Consider the following 12,973-nt stretch of genomic DNA (forward strand, 5'->3'; position numbering starts at 1 on the left):
CGAACGAACTCTTACCCACTGAGCCTACTCTCCAGCCCCAAGGCCGAATGTTTTCAATAGTCAAAAACAAAAAACCACCACGCTTTTTTTGCTCGGCAGAGTCTAATCAAAGCTACAATTTTGGTCCGTTTAACCTCAAGACAGTTGTGCAAGGTAGGCACTGTTCGCTCCTTTCACAGAGGTTCAAAGCAGCCTGCACAAAGGCCCTGCAAAGAACCTGGGGCACTAGCTTCAGGCCTGGCTCGGGAGCAAACTCCACAAACCGGAATTAAGAAACCCCCTTCGCCGCAAACACCTGCAACTTCCGAGGCTTCCCCTTCCTACCCCCAAACCTCAGCGCGCCTGCGTCTCCCACCGGGTGACGTCGCAGCGCCGCCCCGCCCCCTCCTGGGACGCGGAGCCGCCGAGCGGGCGGGCGGCCATTTTGTGAGGCGGCATCGGAGGTGCTGGCTGCAGTGGGCTCCGGGAAGCCGTCCGGGCTGGGGCTGTCGGCCGCGGGGCTGAGGCACTCGCGCGGGGGGTAACTCGGGTCTGGGTTCTGGTGCCGCGCAAGCTCTCCCCGGTAAGACTCCCGCAGCCCCGAAACGGGCGGGGCTGTGCGGGGCTCGAGCCGCCTCCTCGGTGCCTCGGGGCGGGGCCTTCCCAGGCCTCGGAGCCCGCGGCCGCGAGCACCCTACACAAAGGGTCGCGGCGAGGCTGCGGGGGTCCTGGGGTGCCGCTTACACTCTGCGGCCTCCGAGGACGCGAGAGGTGGAGCCGGCGTGCCGCAGTGGGCTCCAGGCCGTAGCGGGGACGCCCCGGTGGTCTTGAGAGGGCAATCGGCCGGCCCTGGGTGGCCCCCGCGGCCTGCGAACTGCCGGGGCGTGGGGGTTGCGATGAAAACGCCTGCACGCAGAATGGGGAGGGCTTCTTGGGCTTCCGACGGGGCCGAGGTTTTAACTCCCACCCCTGCCCCAAAGTGAAGAGCTCCCAGTGGCCTATGACCAGCAAAGGGGACCACATTAGGGACACCTAGGAGGAGGAAGCTCGCCCCGGAGGCCAGGAACCCGCCGCCTTCAGGACCTGAAGGTGCAACGGGTTGCAGCCAAGTGCTGTCTATGACCAGCACTAAGGAGGGTCTTACTAGGGAGTGTAGGGAATCTGGAGCCGCCCTGTAGCTAAGGAGGAAGGGGTGAAGTCTCAACTGTAGCAAGGATGGCAGGTCCTTGGTACCCAGATAGGGAAGGGGCTGCTAGCTGCAACACCTTTACGGCACCTTTGGGCGGGGGGAGCAACAGGGAGGAAGGATGATGGGTGCCTTAGGTAGCTGGCTGAAGGTTGGCGGCGCTAGTTTGCAGCCGCGTGAAATAGATGGGAAGTCCCTTAAGGATCTACAGGTTAGTGACGGGGTATGGAGTAATGTAGCGGGTTTGGATGCCCGTTGGTAAGCGAGTGGACTCGTGCGTGTGCTATGTAGTGAAAAGTTTGAAGGACTCCCGAGTGGTCTACTTAGGGTTAATTCAGTGCAAAAGATTCATTCATTCTGGTAGATAGGGTATGTGGAGAATTACAGGCTGTGTTGCTGTATTCTGGGTCCTAAAGCCTTCTTGACTCCTAGATTGACAGAGAAGACTGAATGTGTGCAGTTGGCAACAATCATCTTATGTTCTTTAAGATTGAGTTGATACCAGCCTACACAACCTGGTGGGAAAAACTAGGATTTGAAGGGAGAGGCTGTGAGTGGACTATTTCTTCAGGCTTCTTGGATAGTTGGAAATGTTAATTTTGATGAATTCAGTCTTAGGAGAAACAAATTGTTCGGGACCTTGTTGAGCAGTGTATACTGTTACAGTGTTAAGAGCATTTGCAGTTGGAAAAAAATTCTACAAAAACCTTTACTAAAATTAATAGAAATACGAAACTGGTGTTCTTGTTTTTGAAAATTTGTTACTTTTGTTGAGACTGAGACTTTGGGTTTAATGGAAAGTGACTGTGTCTGGACATTTCTAAGGATATTAAAAATTGAAGATCTGTTCACATAACTTTCCTAATGTAATTTTTGAGGGAAATTAAATGTATTTAGGTGAGTTCACAAGGCTGTGCTTAGGGTTTATTGGGTAGTTTATCAAAACGTGCTACATTTTTATATTACCTAATGCTTGATTAAATGTTGTTCGATGGGTTGTAATGAATAATTTAAATTTTATGTTCAGATCTGTCAAGTGAATATGTGACACTTTAGAAACCACTGGTGGCTACTGTTCTGGTCTACTCTAGGCTTCTTTTTCTCTTTCTCTGACACATTGAATGTTTTGACTGACTGCATATTGAAAGTTTTGGACTTCTTGGTACTATTTTTAGGTGTAAAATTTCATTTTATACTTCTCTTTTGTACTGTGGGCCAGATACTAGAACCCAGTGCCAGTACTGATAGTCTTTGTTTGTTCCTCATTGGAGATAGGATCTTGTTAGGTAGCTTAGGCTAGCATTGAACTATTAAGCCTCTGGAGTCATTGGGATAATAGTTGGCTGGGAATATTTAGTTTGAACGAGTGATTTCTTCTGAAAATGTTAGTAATTGGTTGCACAATGTATATATGTTTAGAATTACTTTCCCTAAAATGCAGAGTCCAGTTTAAAATCTAATGCCTAGTCTACTTTTTTTAATTGTATGGGTGTTTTGCCTACATGTTTCATGTTCATGCCTGGTGACCTCAGAGGCCATAAGAGGGTGTTAGATCCCCTGGAACTGGACATATAGATGGTTGTGAGCTGCCCTGTGGGTGCTGGGAATTGAACCTGGATCCTCAGGAAGAGCAGCCAGAGATCTTAACCACTGATCAGTTTCACCAGCCCTAGTCTACATATTCTTAATAAAACTCACAAAAATGAATGCCTGTGAAAAGTTTAAGGGTAGACTACACAGAAAAAAAATAATTTCACTTGTAGTTCTAATAGTTGTAGTTCTAACCTATGTAGCTTTTGGTTTGTAGAGTTTTAAGCTTAAAGCCATAGTGAAAGTAGATATGTAGTTAGTTAGGCTAGAAGCAATATTTTTGTTTTGAAGTACAAATGAATTAAAGAGGACATTTTTGTTGGTATCAATAATAACAATATTATAATCTTTTTGACAGGAGGGACTTCTTATTTCGAATGTCTTGATTTACTGCCTATGAGTACTAAATGGGAAGTTAATGTGAAAATTCAGTATTACACATTTTATCAGTGTCAGAAGAGTGTATTCATTAGAGTGGTCCCAGGATCTGAAGTGTGCTTTATTTGGTGATGGGGACAAACCCAAGGGGAATGAAGTGTGGTTTCATGATGTCTGTGATGCGATTACCCTGCTGATAACATTGTGCCTGTTTCAATAGGAACTTGCTGGTTTCTAAAGTGAACATTTAAGGGGTTACTGGGGTTTTCTTTCCTTTGTAATGTAAAGATTGTGACTGAACAAAGTGAAAATTCACTTCTCAGTGTTTATTGCCAGATGAAGAGTGGAAAAGCTGGAGAATTAGTTTATACCTTTTCTTCATGATGGAAAGGTTTGTTGATAGACATTTTACCTTGAAGTTTCAAATAATTGGAATGGCTGGTAAAGTTTATCTTGTCATAATACGAAAATACTTAGTTTGTGTTTGTATCTGGTATTGTATTGAAGCAACATATGTTAGGAAATGAAATGAAAAATACACTAAACAAGCTTGTTTTAGGTATTTTAAACTAGAGCAATGGATCAGTGGCAAACCAGGGTCAATTTTCTCTTTGCCTGTCTCTCTATATAGATAAAATGTGTATGTTTATAAGATAACTTATCTTAAACTCTCAGTCTTCCTTCCTCTGCCTCCTAAGTACTCTGCTAGCATTGCATGTGTACATTGTCTCGTTACAATACCTATTCTTATTTATCTTTTTGAGATAAGTGTGTGCCCCTGGCTATCCTGAACTCCTTTGTAGACAAGGCTGGCCTCAGAACACCAGAGATCCACCTGACTGTTGTCTCTGAGCTTTGGGATTAAAGGCACATGCCATCACATATGGCTCAATACTGTTTTTCGGTTGTTTGTATTTTGCATAGTATTATTTCACTCACGTCCTTCCAAAGGTCATTATCAGGTGAGTGGGATAGATTTTAGTTTGGAATCCTGTGTTCAGTTAGGCACTAGCTGATATATTTTAACATATAGGAACAAGTAGATTCTTGGAAAACAGTACTACCTCTTGGGGCTGGAGAGATGCCTCAGCAATCAATATATATATATATATATATATATATATATATATATATATATATATATATATATTCATTCTTCCAGATGACCAGGGTTGTTCAATTCCTAGGACTTACAAGGCAGCCCAGAGCCATCTGTGCTGTGCCACCAGTTCCAGGGGATATGATTCCTGATTCCCCCTTCTGGCCTCTACTTGTACTTTGTGCATGTGATAGGCGGAATATCCATATACATAAAATAACACAATTTTTTTTTTTTTTTGGTTTTTTGAGACAGGCTTTCTCTGTGGCTTTGGAGGCTGTCCTGGAACTAGCTCTTGTAGACCAGGCTGGTCTGGAACTCACAGAGATCCTCCTGCCTCTGCCTCCTGAGTGCTGGGATTAAAGGCGTGTGCCACCACCGCGTGGCGAATAACACAAATAATTTTTGAACTGATAAACAAAGCTGGTCTCTACAAAGTGAGGAGTTGAAACAAAAGTGCTACAAATTTTCAGTTTCCAATTATTGTACTTGTGAAGGAAGAGCTGTGGTAGAAAAGGTTCTGCAGTTGTGGTATTTAGCCCTGAGGTGTACAATTCTCCTTGGCACTGGATGCTTCAGATGGTACTTGTGTGGGGATTGATTTTTGTGCTGTAAAGTTGAACACAAAATTTGAAGTACACATTTACTGAGATTAGCTGGGCTTTCAACATTTCTTGATGTAATAAGAATTTTCCTTATTAATTTCTTGGAACCTTGTAGATATGGGAGTTCCCTTTGGGCATAACTGGCTGACCTAAATTTATCCTTCTGGATGGATGTGGAATGTCTTGTGTCTGAAAGGGAAGACAAGCATTAGGAAACTCAGTTCCTAATATTTGGGGATATGCCCAGGCCCTTGCCTTCTGTTTTGTTCCTACTCTGTTGTTTTGGAGACAAGATTCTCATATCCTGGCTGGATTTGAATTCTCTATGTTGTCTGTGCTGACTTTGAACTGAGTGTCCTCCTGCCTCTTGGAGCACTGAGTTTATAGGCATACACTGCCACACCCTGCTGTGCCAGCAGACCTTTGGAATTAAATCTCCAGTAGGTGTCAGATGTTTAGGAACCAACCAACCAACCAATCTACAAAATTACTCTGGTTCTATAGCTCTTAAGGCTGATTCTTTATGCAATTAAACATAATATGCATTGCCATAATTTTTTTTTTTTTTTTTTTTTTTTTGCTTTATTTGAAGCAAACTTTCTGTTTTCTGTTTCCCTAGGTACAGTTTTTGGTTTTGTACTTTTCAAGTCAGGTTCTCTGTGTAACCCTAAGTGTACTGCAACTCACTTGTAAAACAGGTTGGTCTCAAACTCAGGAGATCTGTCTGCCTCAGTCTCCCAAATGTTGGGATCAAAGGTATACACCACCACAACTTTTAAAATGAAGAGTTTAATTAGGGTCTGTGAGATTACTCAGTGAGTAAAAGTACTTGTCATCCATCTTGACCACCTAATTTTAATCTCTAGGACCCACATAGAAGGAGAGGATTGACTCCCAAAAGTTGTCCTCTGTTTTTTGTTTTTTTTTCGAGACAGGGTTTCTCCGTGGCTTTGGATGCTGTCCTGGAACTAGCCCTTGTAGACCAGGCTGGTCTCAAACTCACAGAGATCCATCCACTTGCCTCTGCCTCCTGAGTGCTAGGATTAAAGGCGTGCACCACTGATGCCTGGCCAAAAGTTGTCTTCTGACGTCCACACACATACGTTGTGGTTTTTCTGACACATCAATAAAGGAAGGAAATAAGACTAATTAAATGAAGAGTTTAAGAAAACATAGCTGTCAAGATTGTTCAGAAGGTAAAAGGCTCTTGCCACATCCCTAGAACTCACCTAAAGTTAGAAGGAAAGATTCAACTCCATGGAGTTGTTTTCTTACATCCACACAGTTCTGTATGGCACATGTGCACACACATGTATCATGAACATGTACACAGTGATTTGACAAAGATTTATATTCAGTTAGATTTTTACATTCTAAAGATTAATGTATGCACTTTAGGCTTTTAAAAGCTTGGCCTTTTTGGCAAAGTGCATTGTATAATATTTTAAATTGTTAGAAGATATTTGCTTTTTCCTCTAGACAAGTTTAGAATAACATGATTTGTTTTTCGAGAGAGAATTTCTCTGTAGCTTTGGAACCTGTCCTGGAACTTGCTTTGTAATCAAGGCTGGCCTTGAACTCAAAGAGATCTGCCTGCCTCTGCCTTCCTAGTGCTGGGATTAAAGGCATGCACCAGCACTGCCTGCCTTGTTTTACTTTTTGGTGATAAAAAATTATTACTGTGGCTTACTTGGTCTCACAGTATTTTAACAATGAGTATCATCATTCAGATAAGTGATTTTGTTGGTAATCTTAGTACCAGAGAGTGGTAGGGTTTTCTTACTCTCTGAAGTTAAAGATGGTTGCTTGTCTGGGATGGTGTTTTAGTTCATAAAGCTGTGGAAGTATGAGGATTCTCAGAGTCCATGTAAAGAAAAGAGAGATAATGACATCTGTAATCCCAGTGCTCCTATGGGGAGATGGGTGGTAGAAACAGTTTTGGGAAGTTCACAGGCCAGCTAGCCTGATATATTGCAGCTGTAAAACAAACAAACAAAGAAGCTCTTTCTCAAGGTGAAAGGCAAGGACTGAAACCCAAGATGCTCTTCTGACTTCCCCAAGAACACAGATTTCCACCCCCCCACCCGTTTCTCTGTTAGCCCTGGGTGTCCTGGAACTCGTTCTGTAGAACAGGCTGGCTTCAGACGAGGAGATCTACCTGCTTCTGCCTTCCAAGTGCTGAGATTAAAGGTGTGTGCCACCGTCGTCCAGCAGATTTTTTTGTTTGTTTTTTGGTTTTTCGAGACAGAGTTTCTCTGTAAAGCTTTGGAGCCTATCCTGACACTCGCTCTGTAGACCAGGCTGGCCTCGAACTCACAGAGATCCTCCTGCCTCTGCCTCCTGAGTGCTGGGACTAAAGGCGTCAGCATGGGATGGAGACAGGATTAGTACTTAAGTCCAGCCTCAGCTACTTCCTGAACTTGAGACTAGGTTTGACTACCTGACACTTGTCCCCAAAACAAAAATGAACAACTAGTGTATTTGAGCCAGAAGCATCACCAGCCTGATTTAAAAAGTAAAATAATAGGGCTGATAAGATGATTCAACTTGATTCCAAGCTAGATGAACTGAGTTCCAGTCCTGGGACCCACAACTTTCAGAGTTGTGTAGCTTCCACATGCATTTTTTGGCATATATATATATATATATCAGCATACACATAACATACATTCATGTTTGCATGTGTCCGTACAATAAATTGAGAAATTAGATATGTTGAGCTGAGGATAGAGTTCAGTGGTAGAGGGCTTGCCTAAAATATGTTAGGCTTAGATTCAGTCTGGGACTGTTTGCACCCACTTAGCCCCCCAAAACAGTTAAAATTAAAAATGCATTTTAAAATGACCTTTTAAATACAATCAGGGGGTTGAAGAGAGGGCTGAGCAGTTAAGAGCACTGGCATCCTTTTAGAGGATCTGGGTTTGATTCCCAGGACCCACATACAGTTTACAGCTGTGTGTAACTCCAGTCTCAGGGAATCTGAAGCCCTCTTCTGGTCCCTGGGCACTGGCCATGCTCACGGTGCACAGACTAGGTACATTTAAAAAAAAAAAGGAAATATAGTCAGTTATTTGTTTGTTTGTGTTGCTTGCGAATTGTTAATAACTTCACTAGTACAGAAGAAATTACTCTGAAAGATAAGTACTCTGCTACCCCGTTTGTGATTTAGAAAGTATTATTATGTCCTTAGACATTTGCTGAAGAAATATTTTGTTTTTGAGACAGGGACTTCCTGTTGGCTTAGGTTGGCCTTAGAACTCAGCATGTAGCCCAGGTTAGTCTCAGACTTAAGTAGTATTTCAGCTCCTGCTTCTTGATGCTGACTGAGGTTACAGATATGCTTTAGATAACTTTTTAAATAAGTTTTTTGTTGTTACGTTCAAAGAAATCTCTGTTGAATATAGTGGAATTAGTGCTTAGAGACTGAAATTTGATTTCAGTTGTATTGTGACCTGTGATAGTTTGATGCAAAGGTAATATATTTGAAAGAGTAATTATAGTGGTTTCTGTGAATATCCCTGACCTGAGGACAGTTCAGGAATTGTTATTATGTAAATTTGCTTTTCATCAGAAGTTTGGTGAGAACTTAGGAAATAAGTTGAGGTTGGACATGTTAATAGACTTTTATGGCATTTCTGGATTGTATAAACATTGAGTGATAATTACCATCTGAAGCTGAGCGTGTACTGTTTTTATATTTATGTTTTGGCTACATGGCATATTTATATAAATACCTGATGGCATATTTTTGATAGAATGGTTCTCAGACTTGAAAGCAAGTGTGGGATTTTGGTATCTCTTTCTTAAAAAACAACAAAACTATACATTCTTACTAAGTACTCCACTGGTGTCAGACTCCTTCATAATGTACAGTGCAGTGTGGCCTGTGTGTGTTGTTTTGTTTCCTGCATTGATTTTTTGCCTCCATTTATTCTCTATTGCAGTCTAAAAGTTGGTTTTAATTGGTTGCCCACAGGATTGACTTGGCCTCTACTTCTTAAGAAAATACATCTCTTGTTTTACAAGGTAAGAGATTTTGAATAGAAGGTTTATTTTTATGCAAAATAAAATGAGATACCTTATTAAGAAATAAGAAAATAAATATAGCAGAGTGTGAGTGTGTGTGTGTGTGTGTGTGTGTGTGTGTGTGTGTGTGTGTTAGTGTTAGAAGCCTATCTGAGGGATAGGGTGGGATGAATAATTTCCTCCTCTGAAAGTGTTTTATTTATATGGATGTATTTCTTATTGCTAGGTAGTAAGCTCCTGCGCCCTCCCTTGTAGCATTACAGATGGATTGTGGATTTCAGTGCTTCTTGATATGGTTATATTCCCTAGAAATACAGGTGTAGATGTTAGGTTTGTAGAGTGCGAATTTTAAACCTTAGCAATTGGATTTAATGTTTTCATTGACTCAAGACTGGTTAAGACTTGCTGTCACTCAGATACCTAGATACTTAGTAGCAGAGTAACAGCTGTCACTTCATACTTTCAGTGTTTGTTGTCAGATAGCTTTAGGAGCAAATCTTGTACTCTGCTTGGTTCAGTTCTCCATCCCTTTTCCAACTGGCAGTCTTAGGCAGGTTATTAATAATTGGAATGTTTTCATGGATGCCTTGTACCGACTTTTGGTAAATCTCTTAACAATATGGTTTAGAAACTTACTGTGAATGTCATTTATGCTTGTGTTTAATCTGTCTGTGTATTGGGACCATTTCAAGTTCTCATCTTATTCTTCAATTACAAAGGAAAGTATCTTTTCCCTAGGTATTGCATATCTGGTTTACCTATGATGTTTCCTCTATAGAAAGTGATGGAACATATTTTTGAAGTTGAAAAGAGTGCCACCACAATTTTCACTTAAACATGTTTCCGATTCAGTAAGGAATGTGAATTTGCCTCAGTTACTTGGAAATGTTCTGATAAACTTACATTTGCCTGTTAAGTCTATTGGTCTATTTCTCTTTTGTAGTTGTGCGTGTGTGTTTCTGAGAGTGCTGGCGCTCACAGTGACACCTGTGGAAGTCATAGGGCAGCTTGTGGGAGTCAGTTGTCTTTTTCTACCATGTAGATTGCAGAGGTCAAACTCAGGTTTTTACTATCTGAGCCATCATCTTACCAGCCCTCTTTGTTGACTCTTGAAGTCCATACCTGAAATCTTTACTCACCCATTCTACCTCCATTTCTAGTGCTCTGTATAGCCTTATAAAATATGTTCTAGGTGCTAGTCCGTCATTCTTGATTAAATTTGAAGATTGCTTTTATCTTTGTGTGTAATTGTGTGAGGAAAGCTATGAAGGGGTAGAGAATGTAAGTCAGTAGAGTATTTGCTTAGCAAGCACAAATTGTTTCAACCCCCCGGTACCACATGAACTGGGTATTAGGTAGCACATCCCAGCACTAGGGGAGGTAAAGGCAAGAGAACCCAGGGTCCTCTGGTTACAAAGCCAGTTTATGAGTAGGCTAGGCTTCATGAGACATTGTCTCAAATAAGGAAATCATACTTGCGTAGTCAAAGAGGAGAGAGCAAGGAAACCAGTAAGCATGTTATCAGTGCAGAATTTGTCATTTCATTGTGTTGGTTCTGTGTATGTCCTAAGATGCAAAGGTCAGTAGCTTTTAAATTAACTGTTTACAAATAGAATGTGATTTTAAATATACCATTTGGTTATGTTTGATTTTTGAAATTTCTTCAGGTATAGTAAACAATGAGGTGGGCTTTTTTGTTGTTGTTTGTTTTTTGTTTTTGGCTGCCCAGAAAGCTTTAAAATAGAACATATAGCCAGGAATGGTGGTATGCCTTTTAATCCCAGCACTCAGGAGGTAGAGGCAGAGGCAGGTAGGTCTATGTGATTTGGAAGACAGCCTGGTCTCCTTAGGGAGACCTCTAGGCTTTCTGAGGCTACATAGTAAGACCGTGTCTCAAAAGAAAAAAACAACAACAGGGGTGTGTCTGTGTAAACAAATAGGAAAAAATCCAGCCATCAAAACCATATTTCTATTTTGCACACAGTAATCATAAAATCGTGATATAATTAGATTTTATTACATTAAATTATAGTTTGTATAGTATTTGACATTGAAGAATTCCCTCCATTGATTTGTATTAAGTCTTAGAGCTTATAGCAGGAAATCTTGTCCTTTCTAATGTTCTTGAGAAGTGATTAAGCTAGATCACGCATATAATTGAAATTTCTCTGAGGACTCAGAACCAAGTTAATAGGTTTATATTTAAAACTTGATTGATCAGATTACTTTCAAAATTACCATTTTTCCAGTCCCCAAAATTTGATTCCAAAACATTTCATAAAAGGAGAAACCATTGCTGGGCAGTGGTGGCACAGGCCTTTAATCCCAGCACTTGGGAGGCAGAGGCAGGTGGGATCTCTGTGAGTTCAAGGCCAGCCTGGTCTACAGAGTGCCAGGACAAGCTTCAAAGCTACAGAGAAAGCCTGTCTACAAAAACAAAAACAAAAAAATTAAAAGTAGAAGCCTTTAAAACTAAAGTGCTAAAGTGCTAAACTATAGACAGCTAACAACTGTCTATAACTCTAAGATCTGACACCCTCACACAGACATACATGCAGGCAAAATGTTCCTAAGAATAAATAATTAAAAAAAAAAAAACAAAACCCAAAACTAAAGTGTTAATGCTACCAGGTACCACAATGGCAACAGGAACAATGTATTAATAAATAATTGAAAATCTTGAATCCAGATTCAAAAATATTTAAATATTTATTTTATGTATGCAAGTGCTCTATCTGCATGTATGCCTGCACACCAGAAGAGGGCACCAGATCTCATTCCAGATGGTTGTGAGCCACCATGTGGTTGCTGGGAATTGAACTCAGGACCTCTGGAAGAACAGCCAGTGCTCTTAACCTCTGAGCCATCTCTCCAGCCCCTCCTCAAAAATATTTAAATACAATTTTTTAAAGATTTATATTTGTATGTCTGTGTTTTTTGTATATGTGAGTGCAGGTACTTGTGCAAGCCATTTGACCCCTGGGACTGGCTGAAAGCAGCTATATGCCTTCAACATGATACTTAGAATTGAACTAAGATTCCCTAGAACAACAGTTTGTGCTTTTAACTGTTGAGCTATCTCTCTGCCCCTATTCTAAAATTTTATTTTTATTTCATGTATGTGTATGTACCTAGCAAGGCAAGAAGAAGTTGTTGAAGATCCTGGAACTGGAGTTTATGGAGTTTATGGTTGTGAGCTGCTACGTGGATGCTGGGAACTTAACCTGGATCCTTTGTAAAAGCAAGTGATCTTAATCACTGAACCATTTCTCCAGTCCCTTTATTATTTTGAAACAATTTCATGTATGTCAAGTTGGCCTTAAATTGACTTAGTAGCCAAGTATGACTTTGAGCTGACCCTCCTGTAACTAACCCTCCCATGCTAGGATTACAGGTATATGCCTTCACACTCAGTTTATGAGCTGATGGGATTGAACCCAAAGCCACATGGATGCCATGCAAACACTCTACCAACTAAGCTACATTTCCAGCCCATATTATTACTACTTTGTGTTTTTTGTTACTATACAGCTCTGGCTGTCCTGAAACTCACTGTAGACCAGGCTGGCCTCAGACTTACAGATATCTTCCTGCCTCTGACTTTTGGATGCTGAGATTAAACATGTAGGTCACCACAGCCAAATTTGTCTGCCTCTGCCTCCCAAGTCTGCCCTGTTACTGTTATTAAGGAGTTATTTTGTGTATATGAGTATTTTGCTATGTACATATGTGTACCACATGTGTCTGGTACTCCTGGAGGACAGACACGAGCATCAGATCTCCTGGAGCTCAGTTAGAGGTGGTTGTGAGCTGCTATGAGGGTGCTGGGCCTCAGTTTCTCTGCAAGGATAGTGAGCACTCTTAACTGCTGAGCCATTTCTCCAGCTGAACCCTATTAATATTTTACAGTTATTTACTTGTGCGTGTGGGTATATATGTGGGAGTTGAGTCTCTCCCTTAACTGTAAGGGTCCTAGGGATGGAACTCAAGTCTTCAGTATTGTCAGTGAGCTGAGCCATCTCACTGAGCCCCCTTCTCGTCTTCCTTTCATTTATTTTTTGAGACAGGTTTTGCTGTATAAGGGTATCAGTGAGCAACCAGAGATTCAAC

The 12,973-nt window shown here is 41.3% G+C and overlaps 1 protein-coding gene across 7 annotated transcripts in view; it reads left to right on the forward strand.

Moving 5' to 3' along the window:
- Nucleotides 1-386: 386 nt before the first annotated feature.
- Nucleotides 387-12,973, forward strand: part of LOC100756430 (RNA-binding protein 12) — a 42,476-nt gene continuing 29,889 nt past the window's right edge. The window contains exons 1-2 of one of the 7 annotated variants that reach the window (XM_027421338.2): nucleotides 388-562; nucleotides 8,814-8,863. The gene's annotated coding sequence lies outside the window, so the exon portion shown is untranslated. Of the gene's footprint in view, nucleotides 563-8,781; nucleotides 8,864-12,973 lie in introns of all 7 variants that reach the window. The other 6 variants (XR_004770558.1, XM_035446769.1, XM_027421340.2 and 3 more) reach the window with 6 other exon arrangements.

The sequence above is a fragment of the Cricetulus griseus genome, chromosome 6 (assembly GCF_003668045.3).
Source record: "Cricetulus griseus strain 17A/GY chromosome 6, alternate assembly CriGri-PICRH-1.0, whole genome shotgun sequence".
NCBI lineage: Eukaryota > Metazoa > Chordata > Mammalia > Rodentia > Cricetidae > Cricetulus > Cricetulus griseus.